At 57.3% G+C, this 26,789-nt stretch overlaps 1 protein-coding gene across 4 annotated transcripts in view; it reads left to right on the top strand.

Annotated features, from left to right (window-relative positions):
* The window catches only part of MEAK7 (MTOR associated protein MEAK7), a 53,901-nt gene that overhangs the window by 9,415 nt on the left and 17,697 nt on the right, over positions 1-26,789 (top strand). For 2 of the 4 annotated variants that reach the window (XM_040443243.1, XM_040443240.1), the window contains exons 2-3: positions 19,946-20,174; positions 20,464-20,618. The gene's annotated coding sequence lies outside the window, so the exon portion shown is untranslated. Of the gene's footprint in view, positions 1-19,945; positions 20,175-20,393; positions 20,619-22,376; positions 22,463-26,789 lie in introns of those variants that run through there. The other 2 variants (XM_040443241.1, XM_040443242.1) reach the window with 2 other exon arrangements.

The following is a 26,789-nucleotide window of genomic DNA, read 5'->3' as shown; positions in this document are numbered from 1 at the left end:
GGTTAAGCGTCCGACTTCAGCCAGGTCACGATCTCGCGCTCCGTGAGTTCGAGCCCCGCGTCGGGCTCTGGGCTGATGGCTTGGAGCCTGGAGCCTGCTTCCGATTCTGTGTTTCCCTCTCTCTGTGCCCCTCCCCCGTTCATGCTCTGTCTCTCTCTGTCCCAAAAATAAATAAACGTTGAAAAAAAAAAAAAAACATCCACGGGGGAAGCTCACTCTTCCGTCGGGGGTCCTGACGCTTGAGCAGGCGCAGAACCACCCGCAGGGCATGTTACAGTGCAGATGGCTGGGCCCACCCCTAGCATTTCTGATCCAGCGACTTCGACTTTTTTTTTTTTTTTTTTTTGAGAGTGACAGAGAGAGTGAGCAGGGGAGGGGCAGGGAGAGAGAGAGAGAGAGAATCCCAAGCGGCCTCCACCCTGTCAGCGCAGACCCCGACATAGGGCTCGAACCCAGGAAACTGGGACATCAGGACCCGAGCCGAAACCGAGAGTCAGACGCTTAACTGACTGAGCCCCCCCAGGCGCCCCGTGGCTTTGACTTTGGAGCAAGGATGCCATTGGCGCTGCGCTGACCATGCAGAGGCTGCTTGGGATTCTCTCTCTGCCCCTCCCCTGCTCTCTCTCTCTCTCCGGTGCCTCTTAGGGGTCAGGAGGGCCAGGAGGGGATTTTAACCTTGGGCTAAAAATGTGGGGTTTTTTGTTTTTTTTTTTTTTTTGATGAGGGTGGGCGCACAGTCTCAACTTGACCTCTGGAGGGGCTGGAGGCTGAGGTGGTGGTCCGCCACGGCCTCGGTGAGGGAGCCCCGGGAAAACTAGACCTCAGGGCTCCGGTGAGCTTCTCGTTTTGGCGATACTCTGAGCACATCAGTGCCACGGGAATAAGCCCCCCTTTGGGACACCTGGAAGCTCTGCTCTATGCACCTCTTCCCTTTGCTGATTTCGGTCTGTGTCAACGGTAATGGCATGGGTCCAATGGCTTTTCTGAGTCCTCCTGGTAAGTCGTCAAATCTGAGTGTGATCTCGGGTGCCCCCAAACTTGCCGTCGGTGTCAGAAGTGAGGCGGTCCTGGGACTCCCAAACTTGGCGAGCAGCCGTTGGAAACCACGATGCCATGCAAAGGCCCTGTGGTACGAAGGCATGCTATGCACTGGGACTTTCGCCAGGCCGGTGTAGCTAGGATAGATGGTGAGGGGGGTGGGGTGTCAGCCATGGACACATAGGCACAGTGCCTGGGCTTGCTTGTCACCCCACACCGATGTGCGGTTTCCCAGCAGCTGTCCCCTGCTGGAGATAGACAGCTCGGGCCTCCAGAGCCGAGCTATTACGCACAGATCCCCCACCTCTGCCTGGCTGTTTTCCTGAGAACCAGGAGCTGTTCTGGAATGTTTCCTGGGCTCCTGTCCGAACTCTGCTTATGCACTGGTCCCCGGGACGTATTCACAGAGTCAACCTCAGCTTGTCCTCCGGGCGCATTCACCTTGAAGGAGTACTGGCTCCGTCTGGTGGATGCGCTTTAGCCCCTCGGGCACCAGGCAGCGTGAGTCCGAGCCCCCAGGCACCTGCCTTCCGCTGACAGTCTCACTGTAGGACCGCGGGGGTCCTCGGGTCTGGGTAGAGGAGATGCCCGTGGGATCAGCAAGGACCCCACACGGTGCCACATTCGGGGAGTGCTCGCTTGTGCTGTGAGTGTTCCTGCATTAACTCCCTCATCCTCCCAACCACGTTTCGGGGCAAGTGGTGATTACGCCCATTTCACAGATGAGGGGCCTGCGGCCCAGAGGGGCGGTAAGTGACCCCCGTAAGTGACACAGATGTTCCGGAATCGGGTCTGACTCCAGAGCCGGGCCCTGGGCCCCACTTCAGCCAACAGGAAGGCTTACCTAACATACCCCTTTGGCTGATTTGCTCAAAGATGCTTTCTTGAGTGCTCCCCAGGCCAGCCTGTGCTGGGGATTTCGTGGCTGACTTCATTCGGGTCCCAAACCAACAGAACCCAAGGCAAGGTCATTTGGGAAGTGGTCTAAGATACGGGAGCAGGAGGGTCGAGGTGAGACAGGAGGGAAGAAATAATGGGAGGGTTGTGGCCATACGAGGCAGCAGGGACTCGGTCCCCCCGGGGCACCCTGGAGGCTGTCGTGTTCCCTCTAAGGTCAAGGCGGCTGATACTTGCCCTCCCCTCCCTCACACTGGCCCAGGACATCAGGCCTCTGCATTTCCTTCCCTTACAGGTGGGCAGAGTGGTCCTGGCCAAAGACAGCAGCCACTGGGCAGAGAAATGCAGGTGTGGGTGGTGGAGGGCAGGTGGGCGCATCACATAAGGGCAAAGGGGTCAGGGACCAGAGTGGCAAAAGAGAGGGCATATAGTCCGTATAGGATTATATTATTTTTTTAGTATTTATTTATTTTGAGAGAGAGAGAGAACGAGTGTGAGTGGGGGAGGGACAGAGAGGGGGGGGGGGGGAGAGAATCCCAAGCCGGTTCCATGAGCCTGACTCGGGGCTCGATCCCACCTACCCTGAGATCATGCGTGGTCAGCATATTATTAACATATAATTCACAAGGGGTCTCAGACTCCAATTCCAGGGCCAGACAGGGACCACGAGCGAGCACATGGTCTGGGTGGGGACAAGGGTGGCCAACCGCCCAGGTCTGGCCTCAGAACTGTCTGGTTTTAAACCCGAAAGACCCACGTCCCAGGCAACTCAGAATGGTTGGTGGTCCCCGTGTAGACCGTAGAGCCGTGCAGAGCAGGTGTTCCCCGCCCCCCCCCGAAAGCGGCAGTGGCCCCCTAACTCAGTGAACTTCACCGGTTAGGGGTGTCATCAGCTAACAGTTCAAGAAGCGTCAGAAACCTGGATTCTATGTGAAATTTACCAATTCTCATTGGAATGAATCCACATTTATTTATTTATTTATTTATTTATTTATTTATTTATTTTTTAAACATTTATTTATTATTGAGAGACAGAGATAGAGCATGAGCATGGGAGGGGCAGAGAGACAGGGAGACACAGAACCCGAAGCAGGCTTCAGGCTCCGAGCCGTCAGCCCAGAGCCCGACGCGGGGCTCGAACTCACAGACCGCGAGATCGTGACCTGAGCCGAAGTCGGACACTCAACTGACTGAGCCACCCAGGCGCCCCTCGGCTGGGTAGGTCTTGACCTCGGTTATCCCGAAAAGCTTCTGAGTAGCCTCGTTGGTGCTTTATCTTCTTAAATGTTTCTACCTCTTCTCATTATGAGAGAATTATAACTGTATTATAAGAAATTCAGAAAATGCAGGAAAGAAAAAAAGGAGCCCGAAGAGATCAGCCCCCCAGAGTGAGGCCAGTGGGATCTTCGTTTATTGCGTCTCATGCTCCCCCACCATTTGGTACACAGGTACATGTATTTGTACCTGTTTCTTCGCACGTATCTGTGATGCTGCTGAACGTAAATTACTTATCCTGCCTTTTGACTTAAGCCTGAGCATTCGCGCGTTACTGCACGGTGTTGATCACCGGCTATGGCTGGTTTTAGCTTCATTTGATTTTTCTGGTGGAGGGGCTTTCTGTCCTGTAGTAATAAGGCACAGAGGAAAGTGGTTTTAAGCGGCCGCGACACCTTGGGTTCAGAATCCAGCTGTGCGGATTCCCCACGGCGCGACCTCTCTAGGCCTCAGTTTGCCTCGCCTGGAAAGTGGGGATAATGAATAGCACCGCCTCCGAGGTTGCTGAGAGGATGAGCGCCTCTGTAATACGCGTGTGTGTATCCCCGGGACTCGAGATCTCGCACAACATACGGGCTGTTTCGTAAACCGTTTCCCTGCGATGCCGCGATTTCTCTGCGTCATTTTGGGGGGACCCTTCTCCATGGCCGTCTCAGGTTTCTGCCTGTCTTGTAAGCAGAAGCATTGACTGTCTGTAAGGCTGTTTAAGTAGCAGAAGGCCTTGTTGGTTGGACGTGTTCCCCCGAGCCAAAGGCAGCTTTGGTTCTCTGCCCGCTAAGACACGGAGTCTTGCCTCAGGACAATGGCCAGGCAGGCTTCCAGCCCAGCAGAAGAGGTTTGGATTTCCTGAGCACAGGGTTCCTCCGTGGGGAGGAACATGCTGGGCCACGGCTCATCGCCCCCGAGGGACCTGGGACACAGGGAGCAGAGGCAGACCTAAGCTCACGTTGCTGCTGTGTTGTGGGTAACGAAGCCCTTCTCTGACCCAGAGAGCTCGTGTCTTCCTTCAGCAGCCTTGGAGCTGGTAGGCCACTCGTGGGCTGTGTGCAGGGAACGATGTCTGCTCACCGCAGTCCCCGGGTCGCTCGGTGGTCCTCTCGGCGTATGTACTGCTCATCCATGGTCCCTGGCCACTCCGTGGTCCTCCCCAGCATACGTCCTGCTCATCCACGGTCCTGAGCACTCGCTGATCCTCCCGGTGTATATACTGCTCGTCCACAGTTCTAAACCACTTGGTGGTCCTCCCCGGCATGCGTCCTGCTCGTCCACGGTCCTGGGCCACTCCGTGGTCCTCCCCAGCATGCGTCCTGCTCATCCATGGTCCTGAGCCACTCGGTGGTCCTCCCGGTGTATGTACTGCTCATCCACAGTCCTGAACCACTCAGTGATCCTCCCCAGCATGTGTCCTGCTCGTCCACGTTCCCAGGCCACTTGGCCGTCCTCCCCGGCATGCATCCTGCTCGTCCACGGTCCTGAGCCACTCAGTGGTTCCCCCCCCCCCCCGCCCGCATGGGTCCTGCTCATCCACAGTCCTGGGCCACTCAGTGGTCCTCCCCAGCATGCGTCCTGCTCATCCACGGTCCTGAGCACTCGCTGATCCTCCCGGTGTATATACTGCTCGTCCACAGTTCTAAACCACTTGGTGGTCCTCCCCGGCATGCGTCCTGCTCGTCCACGGTCCTGGGCCACTCCGTGGTCCTCCCCAGCATGCGTCCTGCTCATCCACGGTCCCGGGCCACTCGGTGATCCTCCCGGTGTATGTACTGCTTGTCCATGGTCCCGGGCCACTCGGTGGTCCTCGCCACCCACTCCAGTGGGTGCACAGCTTTCCGTCACTTCTCTTTCCTGTCACTCTTCGGACCAATCTCCCGCTGTCGGAAACATAGGTTATTTCCAATGTTTTCAGTATTTATACAACGCTGCAGTGAGCAGTCTTGTAGCTAAGCTTTGCTCTCGTGTGACTCTTTCCAAACCATGAGTCAGAAGGAAGCTGAGTGACGGGCCCCCGCTATTGCCTTATTATGGCTCTTGAGCCCCTCGTAGATTGAGGCCTAAGTGATCTGAGCTGCTGGGGTGTTGCTCGCCCCGTTCCCCGCTGGCCCATCTCCTTGGGCCTATAAAACCATTCCAGCCTTCCCGTCCTCTGGAATCCCCCTGGGGAGCACTTCACACGCTGAACTCTAAAGGAAGGGCCATCGGGGTGCCTGGGTGGCTCAGTCGGTTGAGCGACCGACTTCGGCTCAGGTCATGATCTCACGGTTTGTGAGTTCGAGCCCCACGTCGGGCTCTGTGCTGACCGCTCGGAGCCTGGATCCTCCTTCGGATTCTGTGTCTCCCTCTCTCTCTGCCCCTCCCCCACTCATGCTCTGTCTCTGTCTCAGAAATAAATAAACGTAAAAAACAATTTTTTTTAAAGGAAGGGCCATCCCTCTGACTCTGGCACCAGACCCCGAGCTCTTCAAGAGAGAGATATCCTTAACCTTGTGTCCCCAGTTACCTGGCACATAGTAGGTGCTCATCCAATGCTGGCTGAACCCCTCCAGTCAGGAGCCATAAATCAAACCAGGAGGATATCAAGACCTCATACTTCACGGTATTTAACCCACTGGCTCTCTCTCACTGAGTCCCCCGCATGGTAAATATCATCCTAACTTCTAACAGCATGGATTTGTTGTCCTGCTTTTGTGCGCGAACCACACACACACACACACACACACACACACACACACACACCCCGCGTGCTCTTTTCATGTCTGGTACCTCTGACTTGGCGTCACATTCGTGAGACCCGGCCCTGCCGCCACAGGCAGTCGTAACTCATTCTTTGTTCTGCGGGGGTCTCTGTCCTGTGGATAGACCACCCTTCCCCCTCACCCTTCTACTGTCGATGGGCATTCGCATCATTGCCAGCGTGAGTAGTACTGCTAAGAACATTCTAGCACAAGGTCTTACACGTGCCCTGGTCCTGTGGGCGTGTTCTGAGGAGTAGAGTGGTTGCGTGTGTCTAAGTTCGGCATTCGTAGGTGCTCTCAAGTGGCTAGAAACCGTTTATCCGATGAATGACATTCTCGAATCTAAGAATCAGGGTGATGGATACATCGAAAGAGTAACTACGGTCAGGGCTGGTCTCCGGGGCTTTGGGGCCGTGAAGTCACACAGGGCCCCCTGATTGGGTGGGCCACCTTGGGATTTAATTTTCCGTGGTAGCTGGTTTGAAATTCTTAATAATTTTATCTTTGCATTTGCGTTGTTTTAATCTGCTTTTTTAAAGTTCGTTTGTCCATTAAAAACATTTTTTAAGGTTTATTTTTGGTGGGGGAAGGGGCCGAGAGAGAGGGAGACACAGGATCCGAAGCAGGCTCCAGGCTCCGAGCGGTCAGCACAGAGCCCGACGTGGGGCTCGAACCCACGAACTGTGCGATCATGACCTGAGCTGAAGTTGGGTGCTTAACCGACTGAGCCACCCAGATGCCCCCATGTATCCATTTTTGAGAGAGAGAGAGAGAGAATGCACAAGTAGGGGAGAGGCAGAGAAAGAGAGGGGAGGAGAATCCCAAGCAGACTCCGGCCTGTCAGCGTGGAGCCTGATGCGGGGCTCGAACCCACGAACTGCGAGATCACGACCTGAGCCGAAGTTGGACACTTCCCCAGCTCAGCCACCCAGGCGCCCCTGCATTTGCGTTTTGTAAGTCAGGTGCGATGGGACAGTGGAGCACGCGTGGGGGCCTTGCTGGTGCCTCCCGCTGCCACCTCCCTGCCTCCCGGAACCCATCACAGCCGCCGGCTCCCTTCCCTCCCCAGGAACCACCGCGGCTCTCCACCCACTTGTCCGAGAGCGTCCTGTGCCCCAGGGGGTGTGTCCTCAAATAATACATTAAAAACGGCACGACAAGCAGCGTTGGGGGGAAGGGGGTGGCGGGAGGCGCACCTTCTCACCTCCCCCCTGCCGGGGTTTATCCCGCTCTGGCTGTGGCCCCTGCCCTCTGCCGGCAACGGCACACACACGTGACCACGTGTAGCCTCTCCCCGCCCCTGTGAGCTCAGTCGTGCTGTCACCATCCCCCGTGGGCAGACAAGGAGGCGGAGGCAGGGAGCTCCGGAGCCCCCCACCCCCAGCCCCCCGAGTGGTGGCTGGGAAGCGGGTGCTGGGCGGATTGGAAGGCCGCCGTGTCGGCCCCTAAAGCCTGCGCTCATTGTCCCCTTGGGGTACCAGGCCTTCCTGCAGGGTCAGGGTCCCCTCAGGGCGGTCATCTAGAGGAAGCCTTCCGGGGGCCTGGATGACAGCCAGGGTGACATCAGCAGAAGGCTGCATTTATGGCTGGGGGGTGGGGTGGGGGTGGGGTTGGCAGGCCCCCGGGGCTAGAGAGGGGGACAGTTGGGGTGGGGGTGGGGGGACGGCGGTCTCCTGCAGCCCGAGGGCGGGGAGTGGCCGTTTCAGAGCCTGGCAAGCTTTATGAAATGATCATGAGGTCACGGCTCATAACGCAGAAGAGGTCGGGCGGAGGCGCCTGGCCGGACAGAGGGCCTTTGTTCCCCCGGCAGGGACTGCGGGGGGGGCACTTTGCCCAGAATCGTCTCAGAGAGGAAGGAAGCCGAAGATTTATCTCCCCGAGTCTAATCAACTTCCTTTGGAGAGGCCGCTCTCTGCCCCACACAGAACCCTGAGTGGCCCCCCGAGAACGCTGTGCCACACGTCCCTGAAGGCCCCGACTTCGAAGGGCCAGGAACACACGGTTCGCTCGGGGAGGCTTAGAAAGGCGCGTACGTGAGGCTTCTGTGCCAACCAGGCACGGTCACAGCTCCCCGTATCCGTCCCCCTCCCGGCCTGCTTGTCAAGTTTTGTTTATCGTGGTCGGCTCGTGTTGAGACGAGAGGAGCAAGAAAATGGCCAGAAGCCGGAGGATTTCCCCCAGATCGATAGCTCGGCTGGAAATGGACTGGAGGCCGAAGGTCGGCTCATCGATCACCAGATACCCTTGGAGGACCTGCTCCCAGAAGGGCAGTTCGCGGGCGAGTGAGCGAGGAAATGGTTAAGCCGCGCACGCACGGGGGCTGCGGCGGCCAGGGGGCCGTGGAATGCGATCTACAGCAAGTTGCAAGATACGCTTGTTTTCTGCCAACTGCTGACAGCGGTTTCTGCTTCCACACGGAAGCGTGTCGCTCCCGCGGGCCCCTGACCCCTTGGCCGGCAGCGGCCGCCCCAGGACTGGGATGCCTGACCCCAGTGCGGCCGGTCAGCGTCTCTGTCCCGTGAAATGGCCGTCGAGACGGGTCCTGGGACACGGGACGTGCGCTCTTGGGTGAGGCCAGCCTCCGGGCGGCTCCCTCGAGGACCGGGTAGGGGCCTCCTGGGCATCTCCTGGTTGCGGGCCTCCTGGGCGGCTCAGCCAGTTAAGTGTCCGACTTCGGCTCGGGTCATGGTCTCGCGGTTCGTGGGTTCGAGCCCCGCGTCGGGCTCTGTGCTGACAGCTCGGAGCCTGGGGCCTGCTGTGGATTCTGTGTCTCCCTCTCTCTGCCCCTCTGCCACTAGTGCCACATCTCTCTCTGTCTCTCAAAAATGAATAAGTGTTAAAAAAAAAAATTAAAAAGAATTCCAAGCAGAGCCTGTGGGCATCCAGGTTACGCCCTCATGGACCCGGCGCTGGGTTTACGTTACCTGCAACCAAAGGAACTCAACTGAGCAAGACAGACCTGGCTGGAAAGGTGGTCTTTCTGAAACTCAAAGGAAAGGGCTTTCCGATCCTCCTAGAACTTCATTCAAGGGGGGCCACCGCTGGTGGGGGGAACCGTAGAGGACAAAGTCCAGGATGATTATTTGAGAGAAAAGGTAGCCCCAGAGCAGATGTCTGGTGGAGAGCCCCATGCGTGCGGGGCAGGGGTCCATGGGAATCGGGAGCAAACTCCGGTAAATTCCGTGTTACTAGGGCGAGTGTAGACAGAGCCGAGCCCTCCAGGGCAGAGCAGGGCAGCTCAAGAACCCCAAAGGGGACCTCTGCATGCGCCTGACCGGGCAGAAGTTGGGTCTGGACCGGATTAGACAAAGAGAACCTTCTCCTCGCCTAGTGCAGCCAAGGGGCCCCCTCCGCACACCTGCCCTTTGGTGTCGATTGTCGTGTTTAAGAAACCGTGGACTCGGCTGAACCTTGTTCTCATTCTCCATTGTGAGTTCGTGTATGTCCAGCCCACCTAAGCCCCCAAAGGCTCCCCATTTCCCAATGCCATCACATTGGGGCTTAGAGCCTCAACATATGAGTTTCGAGGGGACACAAACATTCAGTTGGAAAGGCTCTACCTGGGGGTTTTTCCTTAGGATCTGGCTGCGTATCCTGACCCTGTTGCTCTAAATAGATCTCAGCCATGAACACAACCACGTGTGCAAATAGGAGTCCTTCTAGTGAGTCTTTGAATGTGGCATGGTCTTGGTGACTCCCAACACACTGTGTGTGTGTGTGGCTTCTTGCTTTTTGTGTCCGGAAGGTCTTTATATTTCTTTGATAAGGAACGACTAAATGTGCTTTCCAATGGTCGAACGAATGCACCACCGTGATATTTCAGCAAAGAGATTACGTTCTTGGGGTGGCAGCCTCAGGGGCCTTTCCAGCAGCCGCTCTGTTGGGTTTCTGTGTCTCCCTCTCTCTCTGCCCCTCCCCCGTTGACGCTCACTCTCTCTCTCAAAAATAAATAAATAAGAAAGAAAGAAAGAAAGAAAGAAAGAAAGAAAGAAAGAAAGAAATCAGGACTCCCAGATAAGAGATGAGATCTGAGCCACCGAGGAAGGAGCTTCCAGGGACGCTCCCAAGGTCCTCAGGCGTGTCTGGGGAACCCCTCTCAGGAAGAGGGAGCCATCTGGCCACTCTATTCTGGAAGGGTCACTGCGTCCACATTCACCGTCCCAGCCACCGCCCTCGTTACCGTGTGAATGAGGGAATCAGAATGACGTGATTGCAGGGGACTGGGCGAAAGGACACAGCGCTAAAATATGCAAACCCAGCATTCTCCAACTGCCCATAAATTTGCAAGTTGGTAACATTTTTGGGGTTTCTTTGTTTCGGTCCTGGCTGGTCTTGCTTGGAGGGTGTTTGTCCAGACTTCCCAGAGTGGCCCCGGGGTGGGGGTGGGGGGGGGGGCGGGGGGCAGGGCCGCCTCCCCGGTCCCAAAGGGCGCAGGCTGAGGGACACGGGGAGGAGGGCGTGGTGATCAGAACAAGGGCTGTGGCATCAGACGGCGTCCCCCAGCCTGCCTCAGCCTCGGCAAACGTGGGCAAGTCACAGGACCTCTCTGAGCATCTGTTTGCTCGTCTGTCACATGGGACAATAGTTTCTACCCCAGAGGGGCCCCCCGGGAGGATGAGACCTTGTGCTCATGAGGTACAGACACCAGCCTCCGCCCAGGGTCACCACGACTGCAGGTTGCGGACAAGGTGGGGTTTCTACCTTCCTTTGGGCAGAAAAGAAGGTCAAGGGGAAGGAGCTAACCTGTATCTAAGTCAATAACGTACAGGAGCCTTACAGTTTATTTGCTCCAAACGAGACTCTGAGAGGCAGGGTAGGACTTTTCAAAAAACGTAACGTGCCCGCAAATTCCCCGGAGGATCTCCAGCCACGTTAGCTTTTGATTCGGCAGCTCTGGGGGTGGTGGCCGAGGGTCTGCGTTTCGAACGGATCTCAGCCTTTGCGGGTGCTGCTGGTCCCTGACGCCACCCTGAGTGACACGAACGGAGGCAACTCTCACTGCGCCCATTTCACAGAGGAGGAAACAGGCTCCGAGAGGAAGCCTAGTTTCCCATCCCAGAATCCGTGTTCGGGGCTTTGGTGTGGAAATGAGAGAACTGACCCACAGATACAGCTGCAACCCCTTTATGACCTTGAAAAAAGTCCTGGTCATTGGGGCGCCCGGGGGCGGGGGGGCTCCGTCGGTGAAGCGTCCGACTTCAGCTCAGGTCACGATCTCGCGCTTCGTGAGTTCGAGCCCCGCGTCGGGCTCTGTGCCGACGGCTCGGAGCCCGGAGCCTGCTTGGGATTCTGGGTCCCCCTCTCTCTCTGTGCCCCTCTCCTGCTTGCGCTCCGTCTCCCTCTCTCTCTCTCTCAAAAAGAAACATTAAAAAAAATGTTTTTTTAAAAGTCACAGGCACACATCCTAAGCCGCCGTGACCCCCACGCGGTTGTCACAAAGTCGGCCTGGACAGATTCTGAGGTAGGGGGCTGCATTTTCCCCGCAGATTCACGCCATTCCAGACCGAGGTGCGTGGGAGCGCTGGTGGTTTGTTGGGCGCGTCGAATCGAGCAGAAAAACAGGAATAACGTTAAAGCCAAGTTCTGCTGGCCACTGAGGAGCCGGGCGCAATTTTGAGAGTCTTCCTTAATGCCTAGAATAGGAGGTGGGTGCGATCACTGCCCATTTTACAGACGGGGAAACTGAGCCAGGCAGAGAAGTGGCCCGGTCACGCAGCTAGTGGGTCTTCCCTGCCCCCTTTCTTGGCGTACTGCCCACAACGAGCCCCTGAGGCGGCAGGCTGAGGGCATTTCTGCCCTTAAATTCTGTGGGTTTGGGTCCTGTTCCTGAGCTGAGCGGGCTTCTCCTCTCTTCGTGCGTCCTTTCTTTTCTTTGCGGCAAAGGGCAGTGGTGGAGTTCACAGATTCCAGAAGCAAATCCCAGCTCAGACATTCTCATGGGATTTTGAGCAGGTCAGTTAAGCTCTCTTGGCCTCCGTGTCCTCGGGGCAGTAACGCTTGGTTAATGCCTGAACTCGCCTCGTGGCCCGAGGGATAATTAAACGGTTCTGAGCCGCGAAGCGCTCGGAACATGGCTGGGCACACACTGTGATTTGCGTGCTTGGTATTGTTACGTTTTCAAATAACAACGTCCGTATTTCCTCAAAGAACAGAACTTGGTTGGAAAATTCTTTTTTTTTTTTAATTTTTAACGTTTATTTATTTTTGAGAGACAGTGCGTATGTGCACAAGCAGGGAAGGGGCAGAGAAAGGGGGAGACACAGAATCCGAAGCAAGACCTTCCTGAGGCACCTCTGGGCAAGTGGTCAGCAATCCCCAGGACCTTCGTGTTTCTCTACAAGTAAGGGACGCTTAGTTGTCACACGGAAAGTGAGTCGTTAAGGTAAGGGTTCTAACTACAAAGCCGGTGTCCATGGGACAGGGGAAAACATTAACCAAAAAGCATGCACGGGCCGCCCGGCTGGCTCAGTCAGAGGAGCGTGTGACTCTTGATCTCGGGGTCGTGAGCTCGAGCCCCATGTCCTCCCACGAAGCCCCAGCCGGCACGGCAACAGCTTCCGGTTACACACTCGTGGTTCTCGATGCTGCTGTGCACGGGAACCCCCGATGCCTGAACCCCGTCTCCCAGAGCTGCTGACTCCGTTGCTGTGGACGCAGCCTGGGCATCCGGGCTTGTATGAACTCCCCACGGGATCCCGCGGACTGTCTGTGCCGTCCGAGAGCGTGTGTCCGGGCGTGCGTCCCAGCTCCGGTGGCCTCCCGCACGTGACCGTGGAGGACTCGGGACACCCATCCGTGGGGCTCATCAAACCGGCTCCTGATTCTGTGGCGTCGTGAGGTGTTTCCCCAAGGACCGCCAGATGAACACCCTTTTATTTGGGGCCCGTCCTTCCCTGTCGGTCTCCCCTGGATGTTGGGGCCCCGGTTTGCGCCATGAAATCAGTGGGCTGCCGGGTGGGACCAGGCCTCACAGCCACCTGGCTGCGTGTCTTTGGCCCTCAGTGTCCCAGTGGGTGCAAGAGCCGAGGGCTGTGGTCAGGGGGGTGCACAAGGCAGCGGGAGTGAGCGCGGCCCCTGCCAGCTTCCGGAGGACTGACATCTCAGAGGACACAGCCTCTCTTCCTCCCGGATGAGAGGGGGTGTGACAAGCATAAGCTCCTCATAGAGGAGCGAACTGCAGGCCGACCTGTGGTGGTTTGAACGGTGGCCCCCCTGCCACCCCACCCTGAGGTTGGGTACTTCTCTCCCCAGATAACCTGCCAGCCCTTCTTCGCAAAGTCCCCCGCAGCAGGTGGGGGACCCCCCTCCCCGGCCCACTTTGTCAAGGTTAACTGGGAAAGCATGCAGACTGCAGCTGAGAATTGCCAGCGGCGTGAGGGACAGTCTAAGCCGCACCCAGACGGGCTCTGTCAGAACCTTCCAGCATGGGCTCAGCCTTGGGTCGTTGAAAAACCCTGCAGGCGAGGTTTAGAGTGTGGGCTGTGCATGGTGTCCCGGGGCCGCTGTGGCTCGGGACCCCAAGCTCTGGCTGAAACGGCACAAGCGTCCTCTCTCTCCACTCTGGAGGCCTGGGGTCCAGAATCACTGTGGCGTCAGCAGCGCTGGTCCCTCTGAGGCCGTGAGGATCTCTGTTCCAGGCGCCCCTCAGCCTGTGGACAGCCGCCCTTTGCCCTGTTTCGCGTCGTCCTCCCCGTGTGTGTCTGTCTGTGTCCAAATTTTAAAACGACGCCAGTCACGCTGGATCAGGGGCCCACCCTGCTCCGGAATGACCTCGTCTGAACTGATGACGTCTGCACTGACCCTATTTCCAACTAAGGCCACATCCTGAGTCCTGGGGTTGGGGCTTCGGCCTATGAATCAGGAGGCGTAGAATTCAGCCCCCAACAGACCGGGTGTCGAGTTTGTTTTCCGGACTGTAATGAGCACGCGGGTTAGTTGGGGACCTTCTTGCGATGCGGATTCTGGTTCAGTAGGTCTGGGGGCAAGACCCCAGAGCCCGCATGTCTAACCGGAGCCCCCGGATGGAGGGTCAGACGATATTCAGGATTTTTGTTAACGGTGTTGTGGTTGGGTGACAAGTGTCCTATTTCACAGGGACGGAGATGGGCCTATTTAGGGCTGAGGGTCAGGACGACTCTGGTCTCCTTTCAGACACTGGCAGCCGTAGGAAATAGGGCAAAATGTTAACAGTTGCTAAATCTAGGCGGTGGGTAGAGGAGGGTTTGTTTTATTCTGCTTTGTTCCTCTTAGGTTAAAGAATTTTCATAATCTTTCCAGGGTGTCCAAGGGGCATTGGGGGCTAAGTACCTCTGGGATGGATGGAAGGACAGATGGGTGGGCGAGGGGGGTGCTGGGGGACACTCAGGAGTGGGGCGTTGGGCTGCAGGGGTGCCCCTGAGTGCTCTGACTGGGGACAGCAGCTTCGCACGCCAGGACCTTCTCCGCGTGGTACTGAATCTTCCCCCACCGACCCTGCCTCCGGTTTGTTTGCAGGTGGGCTCGGGGAGGGGTCAGGAGTGGGGCGGCATTCTGGGATCCAACAGGCCTGCTTCACGGGCCCCGGGGGCAGGGACACTTTACGTTTCTGAGCCGCGCAGGGCGCAGGCCTCGCTTCTGTGTCCCCGGCCCTTAGCACCGAGTCTAGCACTCGGCAGGGGCGCAGGAGACGGGCTGAGCGAGTGAACGATGTGACAAACTTACCCTAAGGGACTGGTCTCCTCCAGGGAAGCCAGGCTCAGGATGCCGTTTCCCATACAGGAAGCCCTCCTCGGGGTTCTAGAAAATGCAACTTACTGAGAGAGTTGACGCTTAAAACCGTCTTCTCACACCATTTTAAAAATTAGGAAAAGACCCCACCCCGTCGCTGAAGTCTGGTATGTTCCACGCGCACCACACATCCCGTTGGCAGCAGCCCCTGAACCTGTGCCCCGCGGCCCTGGGCGTGGTTGTGGCCAATGTCGCCTCGTCCCAGTCACACAGCGTTCTTGGGGGTGGGTTCCTGGAGGCCTGTTCTGTCCCCCCCCCCCCCACCTTTTTGTTTTAGCTGCCGGACAGGAAGTCTCTTTGACACCTAATTCCTGGTTGCCATAGATACACGGTCCCTTCGGGGAAGGTAGTGAGCAGACTGCAGGCTTGGAGGCCAGACCTTCTGCAAAAATCCGTGCAAAGCCTCTTTTGAAACTGAAGGCTTTCTTTATGAGCCCTGCTGCCCTCTCGGCCCCGGGGCTGCTTTTCACCATATAAGGCAGTCCCCGCGGTGGCCCCACGCAGGTGAGCGGGCTGAGACACAGGCCTTGCTCAGCTCAGCTGTAGAGACACTGCCATCTGGGCCTGTGCACAGAGGATTTTAGCAACGAGGAGGTTTTGGCACCTCTCATGGTCTTACAGGAAGAAGAAGGCCTGTGGACCACAAAAGAAAAAATGCAGCTTTGTTGTGGCGAGACATGGTGGGTTGTGAATCCAGGATGTCACCAACTCTGCGAGGCTCACGAAACACTGTGAAGAGGCCATGTGTGTCCCGTGTCACCCAGAGTGGGATGGCATGTGTGTGTGTGTGTGGGGGGGGGGGGGTGGATGGCCAAACCCAGGGTGTGAGGAGTCGTGGGGTCTGCTCAGGAGGGTGGAGGTCACTGAAGGGTTTTTAAGCAGGTGACAGGTGTGAGGGCACAGGTGTGGGGTCGCTGCTCCCAGGGTAGGGGCAGGGCACCCCTGGGGCCTTCTCACACTGCTGTCTCTGGCTGTTCTCTCTGATGAACTACTTTTTTAAAAATTTTTTTAACGTTTATTTTTATTTTTGAGAGATAGAACCTGAGTGCGAGCGGGGCAGGGGCAGGGAGAGAGAGTGGGGGGAGACACAGAATCCGAAGCGGGCTCCAGGCTCTGAGCTGTCAGCCCAGAGACTGGTGCGGGGCTCAAAGTCATGAACCGCAAGATCATGAATGACCTGAGGCGAAGTTGGATGCTCAACGGACTGAGCCACCCAGGCGCCCCGATGAAGTTTTATTTGGATAATTGGAGAGGCAGGAAGAGACTAGAGCCCCAAGTAAATGTCACATGCGCAAACCTTTGAAAAACACGCGATTCAAAGAGCACGGTATGAAAAGAGGAAGGAGAGAGACTGGGTGATGGCGAAACCAAGGTCAACACTGGATGGTGGTTGGCCAAGGTCAACACCAACCAAGATAAGTCACAGTGATGGCATGTGTCCTTGACATGATGGACGAGCAGATGCTTTACACCCCTCAAAGGGGTGTAAATCTTCACCCCTCAAACCCACAACCCTAGTCTAGTCATGAGGAAAACACCAGGCAAATCCCAATAAAGGGGAACCCGACAGAACACCTGACCAGCATGCCTCAAACTGTCCCGGTCACAAAAACCGAGGCGAGTCTGAGCAGCCATCCCCGTCTGGAGAGCTGCATGTAACGAGGGATCAATATTGCTTCGCTAATGGTGACAAATGTGCCATACTAATGTAAGATGTTAATCATAGGGGACACTGGCTGTAGGTTGCACAGGAAAGTTTTTTTTATGTATTTTGAGAGAGAGAGAGAGAGAGAGACAGACAGACAGACAGACAGAGAGCCCACGTGCAAGTGTGGGGAAGGGACAGAGAAAGGCGAGACAATTCTAGGCAGGCTCTGCACCGTCAGCATAGAGCCCGACATGGGTCTTGAACTCATGAACTGTGAGATCATGACCAGAGCCAAGATCAAGCTGGCTTAACCGACTGAGCCACCCAGGCACCCCTAAAGAGTTTATTTTTAAGTAATCTCTACCCCCACCCTGGGGCTCAAACTTACAACCCTGAGGTCAAGAGTCACGTGTTCCACCTACGGCCAGCCAGGCGCCCCTGAAAACACCCAGGACTGTAGCCAAGTCTCTTACAGTGATCGTGGGCGCCACCTTGTGGGCGCATGGCCTCATTCGCTGTGACAGGTCTGGGTTTGGAAAATGAAAGAGCCAGTTTTCTTCCCTACAGTGACTCTAACCCAGCAGGGGTGAGGCGTGGGGCCAGACCAGAGGCAAAGCACACACAGGACCCTTCATCGTGGCTGCTTCTGTTTGCCCCTTGACCTTGAGCTAGAGATGGAGCTTTCTGTCCCACTGTCACCGGTCCAAGATAGCCTTGCAGGTGCAACCATGATAGCCTTTTTATTTCCTGCCGCTCCTCGAACCCGCTCGACGCCGGATGAAAAGTCCAGAACTTCCCCATGATTTTTTTTTTTTTTCTCCATTCTTGGGAAACTAAGTCTCAGGTCACTTTTAGATTGCTGGTGGTCTTAGTTTAGCACTGAAAAATGTCCAGTCCCGACTGATAACGCTTGGACCTTCATTCAACATTAAATCTTCCCCACTCCCTTTTAGAGCCTGCTGTGGACATTTGGGGGGTGTGGGGGAGTGTGGTGTTTGTCTTCCTTGCTCCCTTCTTCCCTAGCTGCTCTTGTCACTAGGGTTGCCGGATAAAACCCGGATGCCCAGTAACATTTGTATCGATCATTTCTTTTCAGGGTGAGTAGTAGGTCCCATGCAACACTGGGGGCTCTACCAAAAACAATGACTGTTGATCTGAAATTCAAATTTGACTGGGCATCTTGTGTCTTGATTTGCTACCTCTGGCCACCCTGCTTTCTGACCCCTGCAGGCTCCCAGCTGAGGGACGGAGGGAGGAGAGTTTATCCGTGCTCCCCCCCCCCCCCTGCTGTGGCCAGCTGGCTTTGGGCCATCTGGGCCCAGCCCGTGTTCACAGCTGATCTTGATCTCAGGGCCACTTCGGTGCGTCCTTGGAGGCCTTCCTGGCCCGCTGCAACTCCCCCCGACTGGGCATTGCCCGGCCTTTGGCTGGTGGCTCCCAGTCTGCCCCGGGGCGGGCTCACGCCCCTGCAGTCTGTCCTTGCTGGACCCCGGTGACTCCAGGTGGCCGTGCCCGCTTTGCATTCTGAATCCTGTCCCAGATCCTGCACCTCTGATGAGCAGCGGGGTGGTGGGACGGTCACTGCCAAGAGCAGACCCTTCTCTGCTGGGCCTACACCTCTGGTAATGCGCGTGTGACGTGGGCATTGGCTGGAGCCCGTGGGGGGACTGCCACTCCCCTAGCCCCGGTCCTGCGGTGAGAGGCTGGCTCCCCACTTACTCCTGGGGAAACGGCCTCAGCCCCCAGCGGGTCCCTTCAGATTTCCCCTCATCTCCACAGCCCTTAAGATCCCCCCTTCTGGGAGGGATTAACTCTCCCTGGAGTGGAGATGTGAGCTCACAGGAGGGAAGGTAGTCCAAGGGTGTGCCAGGCAGTGGAACAGAGAGGCCCTCTGGTCAGAAGGGCCCGTGCCACCAACCCAACTCATCGCCGTTGATGTTGACCTTGATCACGTGGCCGAGGTCGTTTTTGTGAGACTTCTCCACGGCAGGGTTAACCCGGCTCCCACGTTCATCCTGTCCCCTTTGGAAGGAAGTCCGTGTGCAGGCAAGTTAGGCTCTACCTCCTTGACTACAGAGCATCTACCTAAATTATTGGGGTTTTTTTGAAGGGGAGATTCGCCTCTTCTCCTACATGTATTATTGAGTCAATCGTATATATGTAGTTGTTTTATTAACTTCCTAAACTTCTTTCGTGACACGTAGCTCCACAAATAGGGCAAGCTTCAAACGCGAGCCTACGTTTGACCCAGATTGATACAAATTTCATTACGTAGGACATTCCAGAAACGGAAAAACTGCTCATGCCTTTGTGTGTTTGGGATTCATTCCAAAGGCTTTTAGCCTGCTCTGTTGTTGAGAATTGTTAATCACAAAAGCTCCAGGGGTCATGCAGCATGAGCTCATCAAAGTAGCCCAAGGTCTGTTTCTTGGCGTTGGCGAGCACGAGGCTTCCAACGTTTCCTTCAAATCCGCTCTTTTAACACAAGAAAACGTACCCCAGGAGAAGCCGGGGTACAAGCCCCATTCTAAGTGAGTTTGGAAAATTCCTGATATTTCAAACTTACTCTTGAAATGAGCACCTACAGCTGAGTCCATGGGGGGGGGGGGGAGCCAGACCTACGAAGGGGAGATCCCCCCCAAACACCCAGCTTTTAAAGGGTATGCCATACAAACGTGCAAATTTCAAGCTTATATAAATATTACTAAAGCACGACGGTTAACCGTACTAACTTGTGAGCCAAATCTGGCTGGCTGCCTGTTTTTGTATAGCCAGTGAGCTATGAATGATCTTCACATTTTCAATGGTTGGGGGGGGGGGGGAATCAAAAGAATTTTTCATGACGTGCGAGAGTTACACGAAATTCAAATTTCAGTGTCTGTCATTAAAGTCCTAGCCGAACACAGCCACGTTCGATGGTTCGTGTATTGCCTGTGGCTGTTTTGTGCAGTGACCGCGGAATCGAGTAGTTGTGACAGAGACTGGATGGCTTGAGATACCTAAAAACATTTACTACCTGGCCTTTCACAGGGCAAGTCAGCTAGCCCTTAGTTTACAATTTTTTTTTAAATGTTTATTTATTTTTGAGACAGAGCATGAGTGGGGGAGAGGCAGAGAGAGCGGGAGACGCAGAATCTGAGCCATCAGCACAGAGCCTGATGTGGGGCTCGAACCCACGAACTGTGAGATCATGACCTGAGCTGAAGTTGGACGCTCAAGCGACTGAGCCACCCAGGTGCCCCAGCGAGCCCCTACTTTAGTGCTTAGACCAGTAAAAGCGTTTTTCACGGAGGACAGTTAGATCACCGATGTTGCTCAGAATTGCCAGCTCGTGGTGATGGTAAGCAGACTGACTCTGTGCATGGTGTAGCCACCGTGACTATTACTGCAGGGTTTCCTGAGGCCAAAGCACAGCCAGGGCTGCGGGGGGGGGGGGGGGCGGTGCAGACAATGGGCGCAGGGGTGTCCCTGGCTCTTGAGGTTGGAACACTATCAAACCAACCGTGAGTCGGTCTGCTTTTTATCCCTCTGAGCCTGCTCGTGTGCGTCACCACAGGGGGATCCAATCCTTCCGCTGCCTTGGCTGCAGGTGGCACAGACCTAACCCGAATGAGCCGGAGAGTGGGCATCCTTCACCGGTGTCGCTGGGCTTTGGGACACTTGCTTCTCCTGGACAGCCTCTCCTTGGTGCTCAGACCAGTCGTGCCACGAGGGACCGCGCTTTACAGGTTGTCATCAGCCACGTGCAGCCCTCAGGCAGGGCTGGAAGCAGGGAGGAACTCCCCTCGCCGGGTTCCCAGCTGGAAAATGGCCAAGGGGTAAGTGAGTGGTAGGGAGGGTGGAGGCAAGGCTGGGCAGAAGGCTTGGAAAGGCAGGAGACCCTTGACACAAGAAGGGAGAATGTTCAGATGGCTTCTGAGTTCTTCTGAAGCCTAGACATGCTGTGTGTTCCCTTCTCTCCCACCTGTTGCCTCACGACAGCCTCTCACTGTGCTTGGTTTTTCCTCTTTATCATCCCCCAACCCGCATTCATTCAGCAAGCGGAGATCATGAAGGGGGCGCTGTGAGCAGGGACCCAGCTCACAGCTGTGTCCCACTGCCCGGCAGGGAGCAGGTGTTCGGGGTGCATCTACGAACCGGAGAGAACGGCACCACTTTGCCCTTTTGGACCTCGGCCTTCCACCAGGACCAACCCCGCAATCTGACAAGGCGGCTTTGTGAACCCAGTGCCCCAGGAACTTTGGGCAGCTCCCCTGACGAAGGTAAAGCGTGAGCTTTCAGAGGATTTTGTGGAAAGGTGGGGTTTGGGTGGAGTTGCAAAGCAGCAGGCCTTGGTGCCAAGCAGGGCCACGTGGAAGGGACCAGCATCAGGTCTGGGCTCCAAAGTGGAGCAGCGGCTCTGTTCTCTCGGGAACCACAAAGCCATTCTGGAGCTCGGCGCCTGGGTTGGACATGTGGCAAAGTTGACTCAGATTCTCCGGGCGGGAGCTGGAAGCTTTCATTCTCACCGAGAGAGCGTCAACAGCAAAGTTTGGGCTGACCTCTGATTTCGGAGTTTTAAGTTCTTTTGGAGTGACACATTCACGACTCAAAGGGATCTTTAGGATACCTTACAGGTACAGACACGCGTCCTTGAGAAAGAACGTTTCTTGTCAATTTTAGGATCAGTAAAAACCATCAGCTGGCTTTATCCGTCTGTGTCTGTCATTGGGGCCTGATGAGTGGCCCAGCTGATCCCGCAATTGTAGTTCTCCGTCTCTAGGGGGCAAGATAGGTATTTGCCAGTGAAGTGCTCCCTTGGCTGGGTAGGGCGGGGGTTGGAGGAGGCAAAGGGGCCAGGAGGAGGCTGTTACTGAAGTCTGGCCTGGGTGAGGGGGCTCCGGGGGAACATGGAGGGAAAGGGGTTGATGCAGGACCTATCTTGGAGGTAAAACAGAACCTGGGGAAAGAGGGACGAGGAGGTGTGGCAGGTGTTGACATGCATTGAGGAAGGAGGTAGAGAGGAGGAACAGTTTTGCAGGGAAGAGGCTGAGTTTGGGTTCCGCTGGGCTGGCTTTGAGGTACAGCCTTGCAGAGAGGCCTGCTAAGCTAAGGGCATATGGGGTCAAAGTGCAGGCTTGGGGGTCAGCACAGCGGACAGCTGGAAGTGAAGTCACGAGGAAGGCTGTTATCTCGGGAAGGGGTGCACGGGGAGAACACGGGAAGGGGTGCATGGGGAGAACACGGAGAGGGACTCCCGCAGAGCAGAAGTCAGCAGGGGCTCGGTGAAAACTTCCTGGGAGAGGGGAAGAGAGAGGCCAGGGACTAGCGACCTAGAAGCCCAGAAAGGAGGGCTTTAATAAGGCATGCATGCGAGGACGGAAAGTGCCCACTGTATTTAGGGACAGGGCCCCTGGGGCCAGGTTTCAGGGGTTTGAGGAGGGAATGGAAAGTGACCGAGTTGGGATAACAGTCTGGAAACATTCTGGAGTGGAGCGAGGGGGGTGGGGGTACTGGTGGAGAAGGGCGTGGGGTCAGGGACAGTGGGTCAGGCTGGAACGGATATGAGCACGGTTAAACACCGCTGGGAAGGACGAGTTAGTGAACGCGGGCAGAGGACTCGGTTACCTGGGGGAGGGCAGGGGAGGGGAGGCACCCAAGCTGCGGGTTAGGGGTATCACAGGGGAGCCGCCTGGGTCTGGATCCGCAGCCAGTTACCTGCCTCTAACCTCATTGTCTCCACTGGGCCCACTCTCCTCTCTCCCAGCTACTCCCTCATCCCAGCCACACCCCAGCCTCTCCCCCCCCCCCCCCCCCCCAGGTGCTCCTCGTCGCCTCCGGCCCCAACCCTGCCCCTTCTCTCTCCTCCTCGCCCTCCCTGCTCCTCTGCAGGCGCTCCCGCGGGAATCCTACCCCTCCCGGGTGCTCCTTCCGGCCTGCTGGCCCCGCCCCTAGCCCCGCCCGCCGAAGCGCCATGAGGTGCATGCCTATTGGCTGACTTCTTTCCAGGGCTCGGCCCCCTCAGCGTCCATGTCTGCTATTGGGGCAAAAAGCTGCCCGTCAGCGCTGTCGCCTGGCAACGGGGGCGGGCTGCTCCGGAGGAAAATCCATGCCGGAGACCTGAAAGGCAGGTTCCGCTGGGAGCTGGGCGGGGGGCGCTGGTCCGGCGGCCCGGAGCGAGCGGCTGAGCCAGGGGAGGGGTCTGGGGCGAAGGCCCGGGGCCGGGAGAGAACGGTGCCCGGAGTGGGCTTGGGCCGTGCCCCTCTCTGGCCGCCCACTCCTCTGGGCCCCAGGGCGGGAGAGGTGGGGGGTTTGGGGGGACAGCTGCGAGGGAGGGAGGGCCTCCCCGCATGGTCAGTCGGAGCACAAAATCACTCCGCGTCTTCTGCCTTTCGTGTGGTTAAGATCAGAGGGTCCCAGCAGGTGCTTACTTACCCCGGGATCCCCTGGGTTGAGGCCCGCTCTCGGGAAGGGCTGTGGTAGAGGCGGCATAGACGCGGGGAGAACTGGGGAGCAAGTGCACAGAGGGAAGAAAAACAGCGCCCCAGGGCTAACAGCCCTGCAGATAAGCCAGTGGGGCTCCCTGGAGGAAGGGAAGCCAGCCTTGGGCAGAAGCAGGACAGGTCACCTTCCGGCCAGCAGGGACTGCGTGCAGCCTGACAGCGGGCCCAGGCCTGAGCTGACCCTTCGCAGAGGGCCGCTGGTTCTGGGATGTAAGCAGGGCTTGAAGTCTGTATGTCCTGATGAGGTGGTTGGGGGCCTTCCCAGAAAGGGGGCACTGAAGGCCAGGTGACTGCCCTCAGGACAGTGGCCCCTTGGAGGCAGGGGCTGGATGTTGGCAGCCAGAGGGGAGAGCACCCAGGACAGGGGCCAGCGGGGGAGGCTGTGAGGACTGACCGTGCTATCTGCGGCTCCGTTCTGCGGGAAGACGGCTCCTGGCTGTCCCCCAACGCTGAGGGGGTTCCTTGCTCCCAGGCCGGGCTGCTTCCCTTGTTCCTGGGGAGGGACTCAAACTTGCCTTGCTTGGGCCCATCTGTCTCCATTTCTGGCACCCAGAAAGCCCCGTGTTGCCTCATTTAATCGTTTCTTCCTCATGATGGGGCTGGTAGCACTTCGCTCATTTTACTAAGATGGGAAGAGGCTTAGTAACTTGCCCATAGTTATAAACCAGCCAGTGTCTGAACTTGAACTTGGGTCTGTCCATCTTGGCTTGCACCGTGACTTCGGAGCTCAGGCCCTTGAGCTGAGAAGCAAGTATTCAGGATTATCTGTGCACTTGGGCTCCGCCCCACTGCCCCGAAACCGCAACCGCAAGGCCAGTTTCCCTCCTTCAGCCCTGTAGCATTTGGGGGCCGGTAATTTGTCGTGGGGGGCTGTCTTGTGCAGTGTAGGAGATTTAGCACCCCTGCTTTCTACCCCCTTGACGTCAGTCGGCATCAGCAGCCGGACCTCACTGCCAGATGTGCCCTAGGGGACACAACGGCCCCCAGATGGGAACCGCTGATGCAGGTGGTCTTAAAGTAACATCCAGGTGCTTCCTGCTGAAAGAGAACTTGGTCTCTGTGAGCCTAAAGAAGACTCAGGCCAGCGTCGGGTTGCCAGGCAAAGAGGCTGTCCTACGTACCGCGAGGGTCCCACGAGAAAACCGCTGCCAGGGAAGACAGTTCAGGAGGTTGTATTTGGGGAGAAGGACGCATTGAAGGCCTTGACTTCTTCCCCAGAGTTGGTGAGAAAGACTTGGCAAGATCGTAGTGACCTAGGCGAGGCCGGATGAACTGGGGGACACTTGGTGCCATTGTTGTGCCTCCTTTCAGAGGAGGGGGGCCCGTCCTTGGAACTGTTTCAGATGTGTCTGTTCACCGGCACTCGGCCGGCGCCAAGCACAGTGGGATGGGGGGCCGGGGGATGTTCTGAGGCTGATGTCCTCCCCACCGTGTGACTCCAGGCCTGGAGTCTTGCCAGAGCAGCTATGCACACCCTTCTCCCTCCCACTTGAAGAAAACCTGTGTTGCCGGTTGGCCCTACTTCTGGGCCTTCCCCATTGTCTCCTGGCGCTGGCCTGTGCCCGGCCCCCTGCTCATGGTCTACACCTCTCTTGTCCTCGATGGTGCCGGCTCGCCCAGCCCTGTTCCTTCTCACAGCCGGTTGGGCCCCTGGAAGATCTGGCCGGGCCACTCTGTTCTGCTGTGTTTTCAGACAACAGTGGAGGGACGCGTTCCCGTGGGACAGAGGAGAAGGTGGGGGGCAGAGGTGAGTGGAGGCAGACGAGGAGGGCCCCCCGGCTCCGGAGCCCCGCTGGTTCCCCTCAGTGATCTTAGTCCGCACCCCTGCACCTTTGTGCCCACTGTCCCCACTTCCCAGGGGAGCCCCCTGTGGGAGCCTGGAGACCCAGCCGGGACGTGTCCTTCGGGACATTTTCTCCTGCCTCGTGTTCTCCTTTGGATCCCATCTGACCCCTGCAGCACTTATCCGTCTGTCCCTGTGTGATGGGAAGTTCCTGCAGCCTAACGCCTGCCTGAGGCTTCTCTGTGTCTGCCCGCACTCTGATGGGGTCTGGCCCAGGGGACGATGAGTCACTTACTGCAGGATTAGATGAAGAAGAAGGGCCTGGGAGGCGGGGCCTGTGGCCCCTTCGTGGCACAGCCTCTAGGTACACTGTTCCCTCACCTGGAACTTTTGGAAACTTCCGAGGAGTGGCGTTTAAATGCTGGTGGGCTTTTAGCTCCAGATGTCCCTCTTAAAGAGGCTGGCCTCCCCCTGGTAGGGCGATTCCTTGGCTGTGAGCAGGGAGGAGGCTTTCTCAGGATTTGGGGAATTGGAACGCGGGGCAATCAGATAGCATCACTGGTAAAGAGAGGCCCCGGGGGTGGTGTCCGTTGGGGATCCCATCCTTGCTGGTGGCTCTCCCCGGTGGCTTCTGGGTTTGTTTTCTTCTCCAGGCTGGACGGTTCGGCAAACGGAATTGCGCGTGGGGCGTCCCTGGCGGACCGTGGGGTATAGAGGTGGAATCCCGGAGCTTGTCCTTGGGCAGGGGACCGGTCGTGGGGTTAGAGCACGTGGCACCGATCCAAGAGGCCCGGGAGTGCTGTAGGGTGGGGAGTGAGTCCCGCCGGGGCGGGGGCGGGGGGGGGGGGTACTCGGGCCAGGCTGGCTTCCCGGAAGAGACACGCGGGAGCCCGCAAGGCAGTGGGGGGATGGGCCGGTCCACCCGAGAGGCCGGCCAGGGATGTGACGGGCATCGGACAGGCATCCTGCCCGCCTGCTCCGGGTTGCTCGGGTGCTAGGCAGGTGGTTGTCGGGCAGAGTCTCTGTGACTTCCAGGTTTGAGCAGGCAAGTCAGGCATGAGCCTGGAGGGGGTGAGGCGGGGGCGGTGTGAGCAGAGCCGGGGACGGAGGGGCCTGTGCTCCATCTCAGTTAAGGCGGTGCCAGTTCTAGGAAGGTCAGGAGTACCGAGTAGCCTTGGAACCCAAAGGCTGGGGGTGGGGGGTGGCTCTCGGGCTGCGGAGAAGCTTGAGGAGCGGAAGCATTTAGATCGGCGGGCCTGTGAGTGACAGCCCCAGCCTGGGCTCTGCTGGGCCTCCTTTCCAGCTGCCTTTGTAAGCGCGCTGCGGTCCCTGTGTGAGTCCTTACTGGAGTCCTCTTTGGGGCACATGGGTCCCCCTGCCACGGTGGCTGTTAGGAAAAAAGATACCAAAATACCAGTAGCGTTGGAGAGGATAGGGAGGAATTGCAACCCTCGTGCTTTGCTGCTGGGGTGCAAAATGGCAACCAGTTCTGCGGGTCCTCAGAAATGGAACATCGGGTTACCGTATGACCCAGCAACTCGGTTCCTGGGGGTGTCCCCCCCGCAATCTGAAAGCGGGGACTCGAACAAGGATCTGCGTACTGTGTTCATAGCGGCGGCATTCGCGACCCCCAAAAGGCAGACGCAGCCCCGACGTCCAAGGACAGATGCGCGGATACACCAAACGCGGTCTACGGGATCCCAGCAGAGTAATTCAACCGTGAGAAGGGATGAGGTAGTGGCCTGTGCCACGGTGCGGATGAGCCTCGAAAACACTGTGCTGAGGGAAAGAGAGCGGACCCCAGAGACCACAGATTGTGTCATTCCACGTACATGAGTGTCCGGAACAGGGACGCCCGTGGAGACGGCCATAGGGGGCGTCCGCGGGCTGGGGGAGGGGGCGGGGAGTGAGCGCCAAGGGGGACGAGGTTTCCTTTCGGGGTGATGGAAATGTGTGGGAACCGGGTAGAGGTGGTGGTCCCATGACACTGCGGATGCGCTGAATGCTACCAAATTGGGTCACTTGAAAATGGTTAGTTTCACGTTGTGTGAATCTCTCCTCCAGAGGAAAGAAAGAAGAAGAATCCCTACTGTACCCCGTTTCCCCTTGAGGTCAGCCAGGTCTTGGTGGCCTGCCCTCCCCCTCCCCTCTCCCCCCTCCCCCTCCCC

This window comes from Herpailurus yagouaroundi, unplaced genomic scaffold (assembly GCF_014898765.1).
Source record: "Herpailurus yagouaroundi ecotype Mexico unplaced genomic scaffold, PumYag 190, whole genome shotgun sequence".
Classification (NCBI taxonomy): domain Eukaryota; kingdom Metazoa; phylum Chordata; class Mammalia; order Carnivora; family Felidae; genus Herpailurus; species Herpailurus yagouaroundi.
The sequence above is the reverse complement of the archived record's forward strand: the minus strand, read 5'-3'. Positions and strand labels throughout refer to the sequence as shown.